The sequence below is a fragment of the Podarcis raffonei genome, chromosome 7 (assembly GCF_027172205.1).
Source record: "Podarcis raffonei isolate rPodRaf1 chromosome 7, rPodRaf1.pri, whole genome shotgun sequence".
Classification (NCBI taxonomy): Eukaryota; Metazoa; Chordata; class Lepidosauria; order Squamata; family Lacertidae; genus Podarcis; species Podarcis raffonei.
Genome location: NC_070608.1, coordinates 70296032 through 70319189, shown reverse-complemented (window position 1 = coordinate 70319189; position 23158 = coordinate 70296032).

Genomic DNA, 23158 nt, shown 5'->3' with positions numbered 1-23158 from the left:
TTGGATAATTAAATGTGCCACAGAGAACATTCTCCACATGTCTTCTGCCTCCTGTAGACATTTTTATCCAATGAATGTAAGCTTCTCCTTCCCTAATTAAAGGCAGAACAATGAAAAGTGGGACTAATGTCCATGCTATACGGCAGCTTTAACCAACCTGACAAAGCCGTGTTCTCCCTAAAATGAGATCACTTGTTGCAGTGGGGTCTGCCAGGCCAACCCTCTGTTGCCAGGCAGGTTAAATGGTTATTACCTGAACCAACGGTTGGCTGACTGGGTTGCTGGGGAAAATTGCATGTTGCAAATTGGGTGGGTGGGACCAAAGGCTTTAAATATTGGGGGCACTCTGCTTTTGCTTTCTCTTTCGCAGACTGCATCGGATCACCCGCCCGCCCTGTGTTCTGGTTGACTTTGCTATGCCTGTCAGGGGTCGTCTGCCATTGGGGCAGGGGCCTAGTAGGAATTTTGTCCATTTGGCTGATTGGCTGGTGCCATTTGGTTTTTGCCTACTACTTAGCAATTCGTCACAACTTGTAAGGTTGCGGTTAGGCATTGGTTATAAAAATTGGTGGAGGAGGGGTAAGGATAGGCTGGGCCTGCCCCTCCAATGGTGGTGTGGAAGGGAATTACATTAAAGGAATCCTGGGGCTTGCCACAATTTCGTCCAATCCCTGAAATGGGATCAGGGCCGGCAAGCCTTGGGGAGCAGATTGGGTGAGCGGTGAGGGACTGTCGCTCAGCTCAACTGATCCCCAACATTGTTTTCCCTTCACTGGCTTCCGAGGGAGTTCGGAAAGTCAGTTCTGTCCCAGGCGGGGGGACAGAAAGTCATAACCAATGCCTAAGCAACCACTCACAGATTATGTATTTTAATAAAGTTGTGGCCAAAATTATGCCAAAAACCTTAAACAAAAATTGTGGATCGAGGGCCCGACCCCCGCTATGTGAAATAAACACACAAGGACACGTGATATAAGGTTAATGGGCAAGAAAAGGCCACAACTTTATTGATTACAGCAGTGAAAAGGTATTGGCTTAGGGATTGGATGACTATAGGAGGTGGGTTTATTCAACAGTAGGTGGAGCCTGTTGATGCTAATCCAACTATAGGCTCCCCCCTGATGTCACCGAGGGTCGTGCCATGGCCTCCCGCCAAGCAGGCATCGGACGGAATACACGACCGCCAGATTCCTTTAACGGAATAACCCACGGTAGATAGCATAGGCGATGGCCACACCTAGCCCTTGACACACATGAATCCAATGCCTAACCTACCCACCAATACCACAAAAGTTGTGACGATTGCTACGAGGTAGGCGAAAAAACCAAAAAGCCTAATGCCAAATGGAAAAATTCCTACCAGGCCCCCCAGACAACCGGGGCGACCAACCTAAGGTCCATAGCAAGGACAAAAAACCTAGACCCTGAGCTAAATGGGAGTGGAGGGTGGGTGACTCGCTGCGGGACGACGACGACTGAGGAGGAGGCGGAGCTGGAGCCGCAGCATTAAGCTGCTAAACACGCCCCCTGGAGACACCTGGTTGGCTGCCTCTGGTGGGCGTGGGCGCCAGCCAGGTGAGGAGGGGCGGGGGCTAAGGCCCCCGGCCAGGGGCGGAGTTCGGGCTCCCACCCACAACCACTCCCCTCTTTTCCAGGGAGGAGAGTCTTTACTTCCAGGGGTGAAGTCAAACAGTTCCATTAGCAGTACCTGAAGTGACCTCCCTGGATGCAGCAGCCCTGGCTATAAGCTCCGCAGATGAATGGTGGTGGGGCAGCTTAGAGAACAGGGATGCCAGCATTCTATCTCCCATTACTATATATTACAGATATATATTTGATATATATCTGTAATCAAACATGGCTACCTTGCTAAGCTATTCAGTTCTTTATGCTTAAGCCAATAAATTGTTTCTATAACTACATTTAGCACTAATAGTCATAGTAATGGCTCGAGACTACTGAGGACTACTGAGGAAGCCCAGAAAACTCTGCTCAGGGAGTGGGCTATCAGCCAACCCCAATAAATTGGCCCTGTCGGGGGCGAAATAGCAGCTCTTCAACTTTATGGACTACTAGGGCGAAACGGGAATAGAACGCTGGCACCCTGTCTTCCATCTGCACTTCACAGCAACTGGGAACATAGTTGAACTTACCTACCTTCTTCTTGAACTTACCTAAAAAACAAGAAAAAGCAAAATCCGAGTCAAGAAGTTGTAAGAACTTAGTAAAATCTGACACTGCAAGTTCACTTTATTTTAGATAGCTTATAAGTTTTCGTGGCACTTTGTAAGTAGTTGTCTTATTCTCACAAATCTGATAAATGGTGAAAAAATGTTTTTGAACAAGAATATTAATTGTGTGAATAATTGTCACCTATGTGCTGTAGGGGTTGCACAATTATTATCATCAACCTTTATTACGGTCCAGAGACCCAACAAATCGTTACAAAGCAATACACTTCATACAGCCTACCTCCAGGTTAAACAAGCATTTCGTTCAGAATATAGGGATCATTGGTTCTTGCAAGCACCGATAAAAACTTGGCGACTGCTAATGTTCTAGCATTTGTCCAGTCTTCCAATAGGAAACTGACATAGTGAGCCTCTGATTTTCCCAGGAAAGGTATCAGCAAGGGTAACAATTATCATTAACGGCACAGGTTGTATTTCTTCAGCAGTAGAGACCAGGGATGGCAGCAGTGGCTGCCCTGAGGACTCCCAAGGAGAGGGGAGAGGAGAGGAGGCTGAGGGAACACTCCACAAAGGAGGCCGTTCGGAAAAGGGTGAGAGGCTGCCAGCTCTGCAGGCAAGGGGTGACACGACTAGGCTCCTAAGCCCCAAAGGGGTTCCACAGAAAGAATGTAGTTGGTTAAGGGACTCTGACAGGTTGAAAACCTATGCGCTAGACATATTGCATCACATTTAAACCATGGTAATAATTTCTAAATTTATGTAAATGAGTATTTTATGAAAATATTCACCTCCTTTTTCAGCGCTGCATTTCCTATTTTTGCTTATGTGTAAGTGGATTCCTTCAAATGGATACAAAGGAAGAAGTGTCTGTATTTATGGATGCAAAAGGGTCAGGAGTTATTTCCTCTACATGGCTGCGTACACAGGGCCTCACCACATGGAAGAGTTCAAAATATCTGAAATGGCTCAGTGAACTCAGTAATACCATCTGTTGTTATGGAAATGTTACCTTCTGTGAAGCATACCAAAATGTATGTTGCACTGGGATATATGAAGCAGCTTGGTTGTATTTCCTGCCACTACCTGACCATCTAAATAAAACAAACAAACAAAACAGCTCAAAGAAAGCGATATCTTTCCTTCTCCCAATGTCTTCCAGGGTTACCCATACATATAAGATTTGTTTTCTAACTTCTAAATTTAGCATATTTTAAGTTTTTCAGCAAAACTTGTTCTTTTAGTGCCTTTCTCTAGAATCATCTGGCTTTCTATTTATTGAAGCATTCACATCCCTTTGTCCAAGCAAGCTGAAAGCACTTGTATATTGAAATCAAAAATAAAAGCTAAACAATTGGCCACTTGTTTATTGCAGCTAGATTGACATTGACCCAACACTAGAGAGACTTATAATGCGTGCCATTGGACTACAGGTGTGATATTTAGCCCTCATGGGAATAGTGACTCAAAATGATATTTCTTCATGGTATTAATAATCGAATAAATTTGTTTTGACTTGGCACTCACTTATTTTTTATGTTCGCAATAAGGGCCAAAGTAAAAAATCCACCATCCTATTATGTTTGAATGTGGAATGCATGGCACTGTATTGTATTTTTATTTACACACACACAACTTTATTGTGGTCCATAGACCCAAAATACACAGTGCATTTTTATTTATTTACATTGCTGATGTTGTTTAAATTTCATTTTTGTATTATTCCTTGTATTCATGGATGCATATTTATACTTACGATTAGAAGCTACTTTGTGTCCTTCCTAAAAGAGGCTCCTGGAAGGCCGGAGGGACATTGCTAGAACAACTCTGGGATTGGGACAACTGGATAAATGTTTTAAAAGGTTCCAGTTTTGCTTCCTGTTAGTGGCAAAGTTGCATGCTCCGGCACCAGGGGCAGAGAGCAGGCGGGGGCATGGCTGGCGTGCATCCCGGGGGGCAGCCACGATGGTACCCCCCTGCCCGATGGTACTAGGGACGTTGTGCTCCCCCTGCCCCCCTATTCCTTTGCCAGTGCTTCCTGTGTTTTGCTTTTGTCGGGTTGATGTGGGTTAAATGTTTAGTTGGGGTTGGCAGTTATTTTAATTTGGGTATAAATGTAAATTGTTTAGTATTGCTATTATTTCTATTATTGCTATTATTAGTGGTTTCTTGGTTTGTTTGTTGTTTATTTGTTTTGTTTGAAACTTTGTTGTGTTGTAAGCCACCCAGAGTGACTGGGGAAACCCAACAAGGTGGGTTGGATATATTTTTTTTAAAAAATATATTATTATTATTACTCATGGCAATTTATTAATTCATGGCATTAATGCATGGCAATTTTAAGGAAAGGACTAGGGGTGCTATCTAAAGCTAGTCCTACTCAGACTAGACCACCTGAAATTTTACTTGGTCCATTAATTTCATTGGGTCTACTCTGAGCAAGATTAGTATAGGATACAATTCCAGAACAGTTATTTTGTGGAGTATTTTTACAAAGGTCCCAAAGTGCTTTACACATGCTGAGCTTTTGCAGAGCACCTTGTCTCCTTTGTTATGTAAGTCATCCATTGCTTGTGGTCACTAACATTTACTTTGCTTGTAAATCAAAGGAACAAAGAAGGTAGTTCTGGGTGTTTGTTAAACAAAGGCTCAGTGTCATGAAATTTTGTACATAATAATAATTTCTCGCAACAGAGTAATTACTTCTGCCCAAGTTCAGAAGCTCTTCTTCCTTCCAATCAGGAGACACACAAGCTTTCTTAGATTTGTTCATACCATTAATCTAGTTCAGTATTATTTACTGTGACTGGCTGAGGCTCTCCAAGTTCTAAGATCAAAAAGTATCTAGATGGTGCTTAGAGAATAACTTGCACCTAAATATTAGCAAGACAAAGGAGATGATGTTGGACTTTCGGAAGAAAAGAGGGGAACTAGCCCTGTTGTATATCGGGGGTGGGTTGTGTGGAGTGAGTCTCTTCCTTTAAATTACTGGGAGTTTACCATAGTGAAGACCTCACTTGGAAAAACAATATAACTCAGGTGGTTAGGAAGATCCAACAGAGACTCCATTTTCTCAGGGTCTTGTGAAAGAACAATGTTGAACAACAACTGATGACCTCCTTCTAGCGGTCCACAATAGAAAGTGTCCTCTCATATTGTATCACAGTGTGGTACGGTGGCTTGACAGTCACGGACAGAAAGTCTTTACAGAGGGTGGTGAATACAGCGCATGACATCATCGGCTGTCTCCTGAGTCCACTAGATGACATCACAAAGGATCGTTGCCTTCGGAGAGTGAGAAAATTTCTCAGGGACAATTCACACCCCAGGCAGCACCTCTTTAATCTTCTACCCTCAGGCAGGAGATACGAAAGTATAATCAGTTGTACCAACAGGCTAAAAAATCAGTTTCTATCTGTGGGCTGTTAGGCTGCTGAATGGAAAATAATATAGTGCAACTGATTTTTGGGGTTGGTGTGTCGTGCGACAAGCACACAGAGTGCAATGAGATTGAGTGTTTGTGGGAGGGGGAGGGAGGCTTGATTAATTTCATTGAACACAGGTTGTAAATTGGCAATAAAGGTATTATTATTATTATTATTATTATTATTATTAGATGCTCCTTTTTATTATTTAAATGAAGGTTCCAGTTATTGAACCTGGGCCATTTTGTATGCAAATAGGTGGCCTACCGATGGGCTATGTTTCCTCCTCTAGCCAAAGCACAACAATCTGTAACTATAATCAATTCTCTCCCTTTTTCTTTGTGATTACTGATGTGGTGCACTGATTAATCAATACCCAATTATAACTTGGGATATTGGAAGATTTATTTTATTTGAGTATCTATCTAGGAACCAAAACTTGTACTCTGAAACATGTTTACCCTTGCTGTAAAGATTGATTGCATTTTAAAACTGGGTACACATGGACAATTATCAATAATTATTAAGTGATAACTAAAATGTCCGAATTAGCAATGGGTGTACTCCCATTGATTTGGAAATCTACTTGGAATTCAGGTCCTTTCTTAGAGATTCCTTCACCATCCAAAACAAAAACAAAACAAAATCAGCTGTTTTCTAAGAGTTCTCTTCTAGCTCAAGATGTTGGCTCATGTATGATGGCACACATGTACATTATTCCATTGCTCTGTGAGCATAGTACTTTAATTTTGCCTCCCCTGCATCTACCCCCACGGTACCAGCCAAGGTAGAAAATTCAACTGAGAAAAACAATCCCTCCTATTTGACAAATACACCTGAGAACAAGAGGATTTTCGATCTGAATGGGGGTATAAACATAAATCATTTCCAAGAAGCTATCACAATAATTTATTGACCCAAACACAGAAGATAGCAGATAACTGGCTGCTCTGGGTGCATTCAGAGCAATCAATGAGAGCTTCAACAAGAGTAAAGGGGTGAACATGGAGAAAAAGCCAGATTCTGAACATGAACCCACAAAACAACTGTCACTGGGGACTCTGTCCACTGACTGCTCACTACCCATGGTTATCATTTGGATTCTCATTTAACATTCTGAGCTGGAAAAAAGACTTATTGGGGAAAATACAACTGAGTCTTACAAGCTGGACATCCAATTGCCATCTTCATTTTCATCATTTACCAGCAAACGACATTTACTATGTTAAAACAAGCTGCCTAATAGAAACTTTTCTGATCTTTCCTGCTGGAGCTCCTGAAGTCTTAGGAATTACTAGTAAGGGTAAACATTCACCACACTTCTGAGATTTACCATAACAATACCTGGGTGCATGATGCTAACCTTATTATTAACATTTTGGGTATTTGAAGTGTATGCTTCCCCTCTGAGTTGAAATCAGCATGCACTATGGAACTTTTTAACAGCACAATCTTCTATATGTCTACTCAGAAGTAAGCCACATTGGGTTCAACAGGTAATTGTGTATAGCTATGCACCTTCAATCTCTCAAGAACACTGAAATTAAGGCTTGTGAACAGCCACGTTTCTGATAATCTTTACCCTTATTCAGAAATTCATATAAGGGGGTTGCTTGGGGAGAGAGTGGATTAGCTCTACGCCTCTTTCCCTATTCTCTTTTTTTAACTCAAAGATTATTTTCTGCAGAAGGTGAGAGGAACGGGTGGGTGAAACCATTGCACTCATGCACATTCTTTTGTCCTATCATACTCACTGTATTCTCTGCATGAATGCCTAACTAGGTCTGGAGACATGTACAATTAATAATTGTGTTTGTTTGTTGTTTTCCCCCCCATTGGACCCACAAATTTCCTCTATATGTAATTTGTATACATGTAGGCTAGTAAATATGTTTGACAGGCTAATATGTTCTGTGGATGAGACTTCCAAGGCTGTGAGGACAACTGGAGCATTCACCATCCCCTCCCAAATATTTTCTTTCATGTAATTTTTTCATTAAAAGGAGCATCTAGCATTTTGTTGAGCTACACTTGGCATTCAAAATCCCGAAGAGTAAGATTGAAAGGGTGCAATCACACCTCTGTCACAACACACACACAAACAAAAGAACAAAAAGAAAATAATACATGGATATATTTATTGTGCTGAGGCAATTTGAAACACACACACACACACACACAAGGTTTCTAATGCCTGTTACAAATTATATCTTATTCAAATAGATTAATTTATTATGACTACACAAAGGAATTTTTTGTATTAAATATTCATTTTCTTCTAACCACTGATATTAGTAATTTAACTTTGGGTATAGCATAATCAATTAAAGTGAAGCATGCTGTGAGAAAGTGAGCCTGGCACATTAATTTAATCTATTTTAGAAACTCCTGCTGTCTCTGGAATAATTTCTATAGAAGCAAAGGAAGTCTCAAAAGTTTCCAAACCGGGGAGGGGTGAGAGAGTCAGTGAATTGCAAGTCAGTGAACTCCTCCAAAATAAGCCATTCTTTAAACTACCAAAATACCAAAAGTGTATGGAAATGTGCTACCTTCTGCTCTGCTTTCGGTTGCCAGGATCTTCAGACCCTGAGAAGCAGGGGAGGGCCTTGGGAAAGAAGGAGTGGTTCAGAGCCCACTCTGGGTTTTGAGGAGGACCTGGGAAAGTGCCCTCTAGCTGGTCTTCCCCAATGGTGTCATCATGCTGAATGGCATGAATTTGTAACATGAACAATCCCTACAATGCCTCAAGATAGTGTCACTCCAAGGCACTGCAGAAATTTAAAATGGCGGTTCCAAACCACTCAACACAAGAGGCTCAGGGAAGGTGACCGAGAAGCAATTAGCCATACACAATGAGGCCATGGGCTGATGCCAGGCCTGAGGTAATGTCTAGGTGGGGGTGGCTGCTATTGGAAATGTGGGCAGCAGTGGCAAGGGTCAGGGTCAAAGCCTCTCTATGTCTGGCAGCTCATGGATAGACTGATAGAAGAACCGACATAAATATTTCTCAGCAAGCCAAGCAAAATACAACCTGACCCTTGCTTCTGATTCCTGCTGCTTGAGGTTTTATCTCTTCTCTTGTAAACCATTCAAAGGAGGCTAATATCCCAAAGCTTCAAGTCAAAATCTGAGCCTGACAACCCTACTCTGCCGTTAGAAAGCCTCAGTTGTGTTTCCTGGCATTAGCTTGGGTGGAGATTACTCGCTTCCATACCCAGAGCCCTGTTAAGCGTCATAATATTCATTCTTTTTCTTCAGTGTGTAGTGATTGGTGTTAGGATGAAATCAAGGTAGGGGTTGGAATGATTCTCATATCAAAGAATTGGGAATTTGTCCTATTCTCAATGTTGTGGAAATTCTGAAAGAGCAGGTTTGTTCTCTGAGGGTACTCCTGGGCCCAGGTCTGTCGTTTGAGACCCAAGTGGTTTTTTGTTTTTGTTTTTGGCAAAGAGTAACTACTTCTGGCTCTGGGTAGTTCACCAGACCTGGTCATTCCTGGATTGAGATAGCCTTTCTGCATGATCTATAAAATGCCCTCTAGGTATGGCTGCACCTGAAGGTAGTTTCAGCTAGTGCTGAATGTAATCTCAAGAGCACCAACTGACTGATACCAGTAACACCAGTATTACAGGATCTTCACTAGCTGTCAATATATTAACAGCCCCACATCAAGATGCTAACATTAATATATAAAGCCTTTAATGTCTTGGACCTAGGCATTTGTTTGAGTGCTTCCCCACACTAATCAGCCTAAGCCAGAGGTTTTCAACCTTTTTGAGTCCACGGCTCCCTTGGCCAACTACATTCTTTCTGCGGCACCCTTATGGGGCTCAGAAGCCCAGCCATGTCACCCCTTGCCTGCAGAGCTGGCAGACCCTCACCTTTTTTTTGAACGCCCTCCCTTGTGGAGTGTTCCCTCAGCATCCTCTCCTCTCGCTTCTTCTTGGGAGTCGTCTGGGCAGCCATCACCACCACCCCTGATCTGTGAACTCCCCTGACACCTCAAAGGAGGTGCCTCGTCCCTGGCCAGCCCCAGAGGCACCATTCACCTGCAGAGTTTGTAGCCAGGGCTGCTGCAATCAACAGCTGTGCAAGCCTTTAGGAGGCAGAGATGCAAGAGGGCATCAGAGGAGGGAGGGAAGGAAAGAGGGCAGTGTTGCCAGTGGCACCCCTGACCATCATTCAAGGCACCCCAGGGTGCCACGGCACATTGGTTGAAAACCACTGACCTAAGCCATGAGATCAGTCATATGTGTGCATGTGTGTGTTTACTGTCTGACCAAAGAGTACAGCTCATTGCATGAGGATCTGGAGAAAGGCCTTCTTCCTGTTTGCACACCAGTTATAGAACTTTCTCCCCCTAGAGGCATGGATGGCTATGATACTCTTGGGATTTATGGTTTCCGCAAGCTTTTGGAGGCTATGTTTAGGATAATTGAGCGTGTGTGTGTGTGTGTGTGTGTATGCTATTGTTCTGTTGATTATAAAACATTTTTATTGCTGTGGTTTTAAATTTGCATTTTAGGATTTGAAACAAAACACTTTGTGGTATACAAATGTGTTACACAATAATTATTTACTTACTTTAAGACTCCCAACATCACAGGAGCACCAGTCCCCCTCTATTGCAAGGGAAAGTGATGCCGCCCCCCAGCTGTTCATTGAGGGAAGGGGCATTTGGGCAATATGTAGCTATACTGCAGAATACCATTGTTTCGTATCTGCCCCTCAATTGCACCTCTTGTTCCCCTACAATGCAGAAAACTCCTGTTGGCCCGGCGCTCATTCCATTTCTTATTCATTCCATTTCTTGTTCATTATATAATGTGTTAGTTTCTCACACCAAGTTATTTATTCAGATTGCGCTGTGTGAAAAATGGTTATCTTTAAGATAAGGCTTTGGCTGGAGCCTGGAATAAGAAATAGAAACTGGCCTTGGATGTTACCTATGGTGAATTCCTTCATAGTATTAATTAGCCTTTCATCTGGTAGAAAACTGATGTGTCACCCGAACACCATCTGTGTTTCATGTACCACCAACTGTTTACTTTGGTAGGAATGGATCTATCACTGCAATGCCAGCTGTGATTTATGTAACCCCAAGGGCATATAAACCCAGCGAAAACCTCTGCTATTAGGAACCTCTACGGTAGACCAACTGGAAAATGCTGCATAGTGAAAGATCCAGCTGCAGGAGCCATGCTCATTACTTATTGAGGGGTTCTCCAACATCACCAGGGGTGTAAGGTAATAGCAATGCTCTGTAGCTTTCCTTGGGGGTATTTAATAAAATATCTATCCTTCAACTTTGATCGTATTTCAACCACTCCCTCCAAAAATGCCCCTTTGGTAATACACCTTTACTCCAAATGAAAGGTTGCAGGTTTCCCAAGTTCTGTGTCTTTTACCTATCCCATTTCAGACGATACAAAGACAAAAAGACAAAACTACAAGGCACTAGCAGACGCACCAAGAATTAATGCAATATGGTACAAATGAGAATTCCCAGAAGGGATATCCTTTACTTTTAAAGATAGAAGAAAGACCCTTAGAACTGTAGAGGAATTGGGAAGTTATGGAGAAAATACAAGAGAGGACTGGGAGGAGAAATCATGCAGGAGAGAGAAGAGGAGTTGGAAACTACAGGGGGAGAGTAGAAGAAACTTATACTAAGTAGTACAGTAAGACACAAATTTCTAGACCAAATTTAATTCTTTTTCTTTTATTCATCACTTAGCTTGTAATTTACTTTGAAAATCAACATCAATAAATCTAACGAACTTGGATATCATTTCGTGGAATAACAATGGACTAAATAATAAAAAGGAATAAAACCGAACACATTTTATAAAAGAAGAATTGGGACGTCATCTGTCTCCAGGAGATGCACATAGCTAAGAAGCATAAAGCCATGGTTTTCCCAGTAGTGATGTATGGAAGTGAGAGCTGGACCATAAAGAAGGCTGATCGCCGAAGAATTGATGCTTTTGAATTATGGTGCTGGAGGAGACTCTTGAGAGTCCCATGGACTGCAAGAAGATCAAACGTATCCATTCTTCAGGAAATCAGCCCTGAGTGCTCACTGGAAGGACAGATCGTGAAGCTGAGGCTCCAATACTTTGGCCACCTCATGAGAAGAGAAGACTCCCTGGAAAAGACCCTGATGTTGGGAAAGATTGAGGGCACAAGGAGAAGGGGATGACAAAGGACGAGATGGTTGGACGGTGTTCTCGAAGCTACAAACATGAGTCTGACCAAACTGCAAGAGGCAGTGGAAGACAGGAGTGCCTGGCGTGCTCTGGTCCATGGGGTCACAAAGAGTCGGACACAACTAAACAACTAAACAACAACAAGAAGCATAAGAGAATCCTGAAAAATAAAAGACTAGGGGCAGAATTTATTGCCTTAGATTCACATAAAAAAGAGGGATTGTTATATACATAAACCCAAAGATAGAATCTAAGTTAATTTTTAAAGATGAAGAGAGCAGGACATTGGGAGTGCAGCTAACAAGAGGAAAAGACAAACTAATACTGGTGGGTGTGTATGCCCCAAATGGAAACAAAACAAAATACTTTACAACATTAGAAGAAAAACTACTGGAACATAACAATGAGGAGATGATTCTGATGGGGGACCTTAATGGGGTCACCTCATTGGAATTAGACAGAACAGAAAGGGAGAAAGCTTCAAAGGAAGGAAAACTTCCACAATCCTTCTTTGAAATGGTCGGAGACTTGAACTTAATTAAGAGATGCATGGAGATACAAACACAGGGACGAGAGACAGTATACATATTACTCAGAAGCCAAAAAATCTGCAAGTAGAATTGATGGGATATAGCTATCAAATAATTTAATAACATCTATGAAAAAAAACTGAGATTCAACCTAAACCTATATCAGATCACAATCTGATAACATTAGAATTAAGAAGTAACAAGAAGATAAATAAGCGATGGAGAATTAATGAGAGAATCCTAAATGATAACTCCAAAAAGCTCAAGAAGCTTTGAACTAAACATGGCACAAAAGTCAGACATCAGCGTAATCTGGGATTACCTAAAGAATTTTAGGTAAGCTGTTATAGTCTTGATGTATCTTAAATATTCTAGAAGAGTCTGCTTGCTTTCCAGAGCTTTATGAAACAACATATATCCTGAAGCAAATGCCATCCATATGACATATTTTTTACATCTTCTATGTAAATAAATAAAGTATGTGAAAATGCCTGATGTTTGATCCTCATATGGAGGCCATTCAAGAAGGAAAATCTCCAAAATATCCAGTCTATACCAAGTCATTTTAAGCGATTAGAAAGCTTAAATAAAAATCATTACTTTTATGTGGATAGTGTCGTGGCTAAAATCTTTGTGAGCAGAAACTGGAAAATATTGGGGTATACTGGTTCATTCTGGAAGGTTCTGTTCTTTTCTGCTGAGGCAGTTGGAAATGTTATCATCTATGTTTTGTTATCTCAAGGTCACACTGAGCCAGAAATATAAATCTGTAAGCTCAGTAGGCTGGTTTCTTATTCTTACTTTCATCTTGTACCTCTCATCTCTGCTAAGTTTTCTAAAGTTTTTTTTTGGGGGGGGGTTGGTAACGAAGCTGTAAAACCTTTAGTAAAAGTTATTTTGCTAATGAACTTTTGCATCTGCGTGATTTATTGCTACCAGACGCGCCAACTCCAAATACCCTTCTGCATCTCTGCTAGCCAACAGGACATGGAGTGCATTGGAATTTAAGGCCAAATTGTGTCAAATAGGTCCCCCAAGTGTGTGTGTGGGGGGGGTACCTTATAGATTTAGGACTAGAAAGAGGAAACTTTTTTTAGTGAAATTGGTGGGAAGATCATACCAGTTATGTTTCATCTTTGTCACTCAAAACCAATCAAATAAGGCTACCATCCTATGCATACCTATTAATAATTCAATTCATTTTGCACCCCACCTTTTCCAAGTTTAAACTCCACGTTAATTTGAAAACTAATTTAAAATGGTAATTGTGTTATTGTTCATCCAAAGAACTACAGATTTCAAGATGTCAAAGGTTTTCTGCAGGGAAGATGGATTTTAGCCTGCTTACGATAAGAAAAGAGGCTGTTGCCTCTCTAGCTCTAATAAAATCATTGTCCTGATAAGATCTGAGCACATTGCATCGGATGCAGAACATTGTTCTTCCTAATAAGACTTGCATCCAGCAGGCCTACAGCAGCAATACAGATTAGTAGGCTTGTGTATTACACAGCCCTTTCTGCACCCTACATTTGCCAAACTTTTCTAATGGCCGCTATGCATGTGCTGTTAAAACAGCTTCCCATTCAAAAAAGTGAGTAGGTGAAGCTTTAGTCGATTCGTGAGAATCATCACCAGCTAACTGATGCAAATCAAACTGGTTGATGCCAAATCTAAGCATTAACTGATAATATTAAGATTCTGATAAACAGTACTCCAGTTCTCTGCCTAGCCTTTGAAAACATCACATTTTTATCAGAAAGTGCCAAGCAAGTATTTGTTATTACTACAAACATAAGATTTATGGAAGGAAATAGGTTTTTTTCCCTTTGCTTCTCCAAAGGGAAAGCTGCCCCTGATTAGGTAAAGGAATAAGCACCATAAAATAGCGGCAATTCCAGAAGCTAGAATCGCCAACTTTTAAAACTGCCCCCACCTCTTTGTTTATAATAGTAAAGTTTTTCCTTACAAGAAGATAAATTGACAGAAAAGCTGCACTTGGGGGTTTTATGCATTTCAGGCAGATATGAAAAACACCTGAACACAATCAGCAAGAAATTGACAGCCCTAGTAAAAATACGCCTCTGTGATACCACAGTTGTTTGTTGACCTTCTTATTATCCTCTTCACTAAATTTTGGTTGCTTTGGGCCATATTTGGAACAGCTGGTGTTTCAGTAAGCTGCACATTCTCTGTTTATTTAAATAAAATGGGTCCCCCCCTTGTTTTTGATAAAGATTAGACTTTCTATGTAATAGTGTACCTGTAGCACCAGGAAGTTTTGTTCAGGTGCTCAGATCAAAGAGAATTAGGCTGCAATCGCAAGCACACTTGCTAATTAGCAAGTTCCTGTAAACCCAGTATCATTTACTTCAGAGAAAACATGCCTGGATCAGGCTGTTGGTTGTGATGATTGTGATGAATCCATTCCCTGATCCTAGCCAGTATTTCTGAGTAGCTGAAAGCTAGTCCAATCCAGGTTTTATATTGCACTTGAAAGGCAAGAGTATTTTAGGAGTTTGGCTGGGGGAGGAGCCATTAAGAAGTCTCAGTTGCTGGTATTGGGAGGGTGTGTGTTAGTTTAGGGCAGGGGTCTGCAACATGGGGCTCTTTTACACCTTTGCCGCGGCTCCGGGGCGGATACTAGCGAGGGGAGGAGGCGCATTGTGTGCCCCGACACTCCCCACTGTGGCGGGCGCTGTACTGGCTGTGACGTCGCATGGGGGCGGTGCGTGTGTTAGTCACGCACCGTCCCGACGTCACCTTCCCGGTTTTGCGGCTCCCAATTTTTTTTCCCTTTGGAAACGGGTCCAAGTGGCTCTTTTTGTCTTAAAGGTTGCAGACCCCTGGTTTAGGGCTACAGTGTTATTTGGACTGTAGTGTTAGTTAGACAATGAAACGAAGGCCACGTCTAGGTATATTCTTTAATTAAACCAAAAAATTCTGATAATCAGCACTTGAGGCAAGCTTGCCACGTACCTTGGAAAACTACCTAACACTTTTGCATAGAAAGAAAAAATGCTTTTCAGAAATTGCATGCAGAAAATATTTTTGCTGTATATGCTTCCCTCCCTTACTGGGTCTATTTTGTGAGAAGAGGAAAACAAGAGAATCACACTCTTGTTGCAAAACATGAAGAAGTTAAATGTGTATGATTTTTCTAACTTGGTTATTTTTCAGACTGATACCTTATCTTTTACCAGGATCATTCATGAATGCTGTCAATAATAGTAATAACTCCTGAAAGATAAGAGGGTGGTGATAATACCCTTTGATGTATTTAAGTCCTAACCCAGTAAGTGTAGTGCAGCCAGACTTAGGGTTAAAGTTTGTAGTTCTGTTTCAAAGCAGCTTTCATCTGCTCCAGAGTTTCGCTCACAATATGCAGAAAGAATCATAAACTGATAGGACTAGTTTAATAGGAAGCAACATAGCTTTTTTTTTTAATACAAGATTTGAGGGTCATGGTTGATGTAGCTGATGAGGAGATTGAGTTTAATGGCTTGGTGACAATGGAAAATAGATGCTGTGCTCTGTAAAACAATTTGCAAATAGAGCGTTCCATGCAAAACCTTCCGCGTTTCTTGCTCTCTGAGGGCTTAAAAAAATAAAAATAAAAGGCTAATGTGAAATCTTTATCTTTGCTCCTTCTCACATAAGGAGAGACATTTGGATAAGACAAGAAGTACAGTCTGTTTCTCACAGACTCTGTGGGAGTCTACAGAGCACCAGCTTTTTCCGCTTGCCATTTAACAAATGTTTCATTACTATCAATCTCTTTTCTAGGCGACTACTAGATTAGCCTTAAAAATAGAATACAGCTGAATATAACCCTATCTTGTGTTCAAATCAGTACTTTAAATGCCTACCTCAGTGAGGTGCTGTGCAATTAAAAAAAGGGAGTATTAGAGGCCCTGTTTGAAGGCTTACAGTTACAAAAGTAACACGCAAGAGAGAGAAATAGATGAGGAGACTAATAAGGGACACTAATGATAGTCAAGTATCATTAGTTGTTTTGTAACCTGTGAGATTTCATATAAAGATAACCACGACACAATGTGGTTCCGAGGCAAGAGGGTGGATTATAAGCTTCACATACATTGCTTTCAGTTTAATATTCCACAGAAAGATTAGAAGTAAATCTTAAATGCTTTTCAGAACACATCTAGGTACACACCTTGTTAAACTCCTCTTCAGATTCTGCCTATCTCTTGAGAGTTTATTATGTGTGATCACTCCACTTAAGGATGCATAAATATTTATGCACCAAATGATGTTCTAGATTTTTTCTTTTAGGGGCCTAGTATGCCAGATAGCATAAAGGGGGGGATTTACAATCCATATTTAAGGCCACAAAAGAATCCAGAATATCTCATATCCTTGAGTCTCAGGATGGAGGGAAGGACTACATAATCAGTTTGAAGAATTTTGCAATAATCGCTCAATAGATGAACTAGATTTATCCCTTAGAAGAAGAATGTAGATATTTGGTTAGAGGGAGGAATTAATACAAGTATTTTCTCTCTCTCCCCATGAGCATTAGGACTTGCATTGAACATCTGGCTATACCACAATGAATCTGTACCTTTAAGAGAGCTCATCCACCTTACAATTGGGCAACAACAACGTTTACACAACCAGAATCACCTTAAAGTTCTCCAAGAAATAATGGCTTTTTAACTTTGCAAGCTATGAGACTGACTGGGGATGACATTTTTGACAAATGGAAGAAACCTCATTTCTAACCCTGAGTTCCTTTGTTCACTGTGTATATGCCTGAACAAGCTAATTTTTCATCCCTGTAATCCTCTTCTGTGAAGTGGAAATAATAACTTGCAGGGTTGTTTAGATGAGATTAAGAATGTCCACCACTGTAAATGTAAAAAAAAACACACCAAAAAAAACCAGTGCAAGCCATGAGTTTTGCCTTAAATTTAATAGATCTGACTCTTAAAAGCAGAGTAATAATTTAAAATTCATTGTGAAAACCATGAACATTGTTTTTGTTGAATTTATAACCTTAGCCCACACCGTTCTCAAGGTTGGAGGCCTGCTTACAATAGAATGTAAAATATCTAGTACCAGGAGTTCACAAATGGTGGCTTGGCTTTGTAATAGCCATTTATTTTCCAGAAACCAGCTGTGAGGTCTAAATCCATCACAATGCTGCAATAATAATGATCCATACTAATTGGATCTTATAAATAGTAAAATAACTGCTATATTATTTTTTCCAAGTCTAATTTAGCACCTTACCGCAGCATGTTTATTATAGGTAGGCTAAGGGATCTTGACAAAAGACAATTAAGCTATTTTATGTCCATGTGCATGGCTTCATGCTAAAACACCAATGGTCTGTTATTTTTCTGGTTTCTAAAATCTTCAAGGGATGGTCTGCTTTGAAAAATAGTAATCGGTTCTTTCAAACAGCTGGACTTTCCATCTGTGTTCTGAATCGGTTCTTTACCAGCTTCCCATAGCAAAAATCCCTTCCCCTTGTTAGTTCAGTTGAATCAGGCAAGACAGCTGTTATAAAAAGTTGTTTATTCAGGGAAGGAAGCTACTCCAGATTTTGTTAGTTTTTACAAACAGATCTAGTAAATGTTTCCTTTGCCTTCAAACTTTGAATTTTGTTTTACTTTGTCAGTTACTTTCATTCAAATGTTTTGGCTGAGGTGTGGTTCCTGATTAGCTTTCTGAAAGTTGTTTCTTTGTCATAGTCTGTTACACTTTTCCTGTATATTATTATTATTACTACATTAACTTTATCATCATCATCATGGGTGCTTTTTTCTGGGGGGACGCAGGGGTACACATATCCCTAAGCATTTTGTTAATCTGTTTGGCTTCATTGAGGGGCAGTATTTCAATGAGTAGGAAAAGGAGACTGCCCCTAAACATTTTTTTTAAAGAAAAAAAGCACTGAGTATTATTTTTATTATTAACATTTGATCATAGATGCTGGTTATCCAGCATAGACTGAGCAGACCTTAAATTATTGTTCTTAACACTATTTATTAAAATAGACTTGTCCTTCAACCAAACATCACAGGGTGGTTCATAATGTGAAAATACAAAAGGAAAATACAAAATACATAAAAGAACAAAAGCATAACAAACCAATAAATACATAGTTGATTGTCTGATAATTACTTACTGGCAGATCTTTTTTAATTGAAAGAAGGAAACTAGCATGAGTTCAGTGTTGTCAACTGAGAAGCTTTGTAATGTAATACAAGATGTGAGAATTGAAAGGTAATATTTCCTTATCATGCACTAATAATGCAAGGTTGAAGAAATAAAATACAGTTATCTCAAATATGCCAGGTGCATGTAGGTACTAAGGTTAGAAGAGGTGATATCTTTTTTAAAAGGTTAGATGAAATGTTTGGATATGAAATTTCTGAAAGTGCTTAAAATGTTTTATTTCCCAAAGGACATGTGTTCACCTAGTATGAACTTAAAATAAAACCATTATAAAATCTTCTAAAAGTTGCTGTCAGACAGCTCAACAATTGGCAAAGAGAGAAAGACATACTTAAGGTTTTTTTGTTTTTTTTCTGGGAATGTGGTAAGACAAATTTTGTGCACATGTGCTATGACAAACCTGTAAGAACACTGGAGTTTTGGTGGCAGAGTTCTATTAATCATTGGAGTTTATTGCTGAAATGGGTTATTTCTTGCTACTGAACCCACTGCCTAGGCTGGGTTTACATGATTTGATTGGGTTTCTTCAGACTCATAGATTTGCAGAGTTGGAAGGGCACCCAAGGGTCATGGAGTCCAACCCCCTGTGGTGGTTGACTTGATATCCCCACAACTAAAAGCCTTTTTTAGTTACTTGCAGACCCAGGCCATGCACTCCCCTCCCACTCATAATAATAATTAATAATAATAAATAATAATAATAATAATAATAATAATAATAATAATTTATTTATACCCTGCTCATCTGGCTGGGTTTCCCCAGCCACTCTGGGCAGCTTCCAACAAAATATTAAAATGCAATAGTCTGTCAAACATGAAAAGCTTCCCTAAACAGGGCTGCCTTCAGATGTCGTCTTAAAGTCTGGTAGTTGTTGTTCTCTTTGACATCTGGTGGGAGGGGGTTCCACAGGGCGGGTGCCACTACCAAGAAGGCCCACTGCCTGGTTCCCTGTAGCTTGGCTTCTCACAGTGAGGGAACCACCAGAAGGCCCTCAGCGCTGAACCTCAGTGTCTTGGCAGAAGGATGGGGGTGGAGACACTCTTTCAGGTATACTGGGTCAAGGCCATTTAGGGCTTTAAAGGTCAGCGCCAGCACTTTGAATTGTGATCGGAAATATACTGGAAGCCAATGTAGGTCAGCATATTCCGTCTTTCCATTTTTGGGCTAGTAATATCCTAGCCGCTGTTGTAGCATGCATAAAAAGTTTTTTTTTCTGGTCTTTTGGCAAGTCTTGACCTAAAATACCTACCAAAAAAGGCTTCTGGTCTCTTGACAAAGGTTATCTTAAACATTTTTTTTTCCCATTTCATTATAAATCATTTCCCAATAGCTTTTAGTTACTTTACAATTCCACCACATTTGATAAAGCATGCCTTTGTAAGCGGACTTTTAGAGTGGACACTGATATGTGGAAACTTGATTGAATGCTATCATCTGTCAGTGCTGCTTGAGAAGCTGACTCATTTGCTTAATGATTGCAACAAACTAAAAACAAACTCCAATGTGATTTCTTGTTTTTTAAGAGATACTTTCTCCATATATCCAAGGGAATATAATCAAGAAACCGAATGCATAAAATGAGCAAAGAACATGTCAGAAGATGTGGACAGCAATGACTAGAAAGTAGGGGGAGAGTGCATTTTTTTAAAAAAGAATATTTTTATTGATTTTCATAGTTGCCATTTCTTTGTGGGGGAGAGGAGCCCGGTAAACATAAATGGGGAATAATAAGGGAAATATGGTGGGGGGGGGGGAAGAACCATATTAAAGCAGCTGTGACATTTACACAAGGATAAACAAGAAAAAAAATGTGAAATCCAATAGGTTGTCTATGACAAATATATAAAACTGGCCTTACTCAATATTTGTAAATTAGGTGCTAACGTCTTCCACGATTAGATTGCAGTAGCTTCCAGCTGCCTCTTGAGTCTATCACATATGTAGGAATGTGCCAACGTCATTCTAATTTCTCCAGCATTCAGTGGTTATTTTCACATTTTAATGACCACAACCGAAACATATTGCATGGGAGGATTCCATGCCAGCTGAGGCCGCCAGATTCCTTATACTAGGATGCCATAGGTCTTAATGTTATGCGAGAGGATAATCTGTTTATGCCAGGATTCTGAAGATGCTGTAGCCAGACAAAATGATTAAATACGAACATTAAGCACATGCACTGGTTTCTGGAACCTTTTCAGCTTAAAAAAAAGAGTGCGACAGAATAACGCACACCATCGCCCATAAATGCAAACAATTCAAAAGCAATTATTTAAGAATATGACTGCCTAGTAATATATATCTCCAGTAAAAGAATACAGTGGTACCTCAGGTTAAGTACTTAATTCGTTCCAGAGGTCTGTACTTAACCTGAAACTGTTCTTAACCTGAAGCACCACTTTAGCTAATGGGGCCTCCTGCTGCCGCCGCGCCACCAGAGCACGATTTCTGTTCTCATCCTGAAGCAAAGTTCTTAACCTGAAGCACTATTTCTGGGTTAGCGGAGTCTGTAACCTGAAGCATATGTAACCTGAAGCGTATGTAACCCGAGGTACCACTGTACTTTGGTATATATGTTTCTCTTTCCTCTCCCCACCAAACACCAAAAATGTAATCCTAACATGTACACAATTAGAACAATGCACAGGCCATACTGTGCAAGTGTTATTACCACAAATTACAAAGGTTTAAACAGTGAAGAAAGTAAACTCCAAATTAATATCCTTTCTCCAACAAGAAGCAAAACCAAGATGCTGAAAAATGGGAGAAAAATAGACTGGGGAACATCAGCCATGAATGTATACACAAGAATTTGTCTTTTCTTTTTCTTTTAATGGCAACTTGAAGGTAATACAATTTCAAACATTTGAAATTAGGTCTGTGTAATCTACAGAGTCCTGCAATTCTCAGTTGCTATAGGGTGATGAAAGTAATGTGTCGGTTTTGTGATGTGCATTTCACAGTAGGAAGGAAGGTGCACAATGCTTCAACCTCTTAAGTATTTTAATCAGGAACCGAATTAATAGGTCAAGCATACCTCATGTGCCTCTCAGTCTTTAGATTGGCTTCTGTTGTGATTGTGTGTCCCTTTCTACCATTGTTCTTCTGCAGATTTCTATTCTGAACACATTCTTCCTTAAGCAACACAAATGTTGCCCTGTGGTGATGAATGGGTTGAACTAACCCATTCAGACAGAGGGAGATATCATCTTAATAATCTGATATTTTATGTTCTTCCCTTATAATTATTTGCTTTAGATTAATGAAATTCATTTACAGTAGGAATAGCAGCAACAGCAACAACAACAACAACAAATGGAGTTGTACAAAATGTAACAGGGAGAAGAGATGGATCTGTCATGTGAAATAGAAACTATGGAACTTTTTTAAAAAAAAAAGATTGTCAAGGACACATTTTTACTGGACCTGAATAATCCCTGCCAGACACTTGTATATTAGTTGCAAATTTATTGGTTGAAAAACACATTACATCATGTCATTTGACACAAAGAGTTCAACTTGTTTTTTTACCGGTACAGTACTGTATTGTAAAGGATGTTACATTTGTCAAAAAGTATATAGATTACGGTATAGCATGAAGGTGGAAGATCAGACATATGAGAGAGGAAGGGGTAGACATTTGTCCATGAGAACCCTACAAATGCTGCAAATTGGAACATTTAATTCCATGTATGATATAAAAATGGAAGACTTCTGATCTGGAAAATGAAGGGAGTACTTTGAGAACTGGGTTGACGCTTTTTCCTGTGCAAATTTCTGATTTGCTCCCTATGACCCTTTGACTGAAAAATAAGGCTGAGGTATTTAAAGACTTTAACTTGTTCGATCAACTGATTATCCATATAAAATCTTCAGCTGTACTTGAGGGTCAATTTCAAAAAAAAATCCACTGGAAAAATGGTTATGTCCTTGTGGAGATGGCAGTATTGAGTCAGTGGCTCACATGCTTCTAGCTCGTACTCTTTATAAAGATTTGAGGAGTAAATAAATAAATAAATACATTTTATTTGTATCCCGCTCTCCCCAGCCAAAGCCAGGCTCAGAGCGGCTAACATCATATAAATAAGAAAATATGCATAATACAATATACAATATGCAAATAAAATAACATTCGACATTTATTAAAACAATATAGAATAATATTAAATATCAGCATTTCAAAATTAAACAGAAATCCACTCAACAGTTACAATAAGTAATTTCTAAACTCCAATCAATAAAACAACAGCAAACCACAGTGCACAACTTAATACAATACAATACTTTCATCACCAACAGCAGAGAGAGAATAACTCCACCCATGTACTTCCAGTACAGGGTCATGTGCCACTCTGAGCTAACATCCGGTGCTCAGTGCACTGAATAGACCGTCCCTGGTTCCCACGGTACAGTCCCACAACATCAGCTTCCTGTTTACCATTCCAGCCACCTGGAGCTCGCTTCTGCATTGCTCCTTTTTCGTAACAATGGGAAGCAGAGACTGGAGGGTGGAGCAAGGCAGGTGGAAGGAGGCCTTGCCTGATGGAGTAAGGTTATTACCTCTCTGCTACTTTCCATACCAGGTCGCTCAACCATTGTT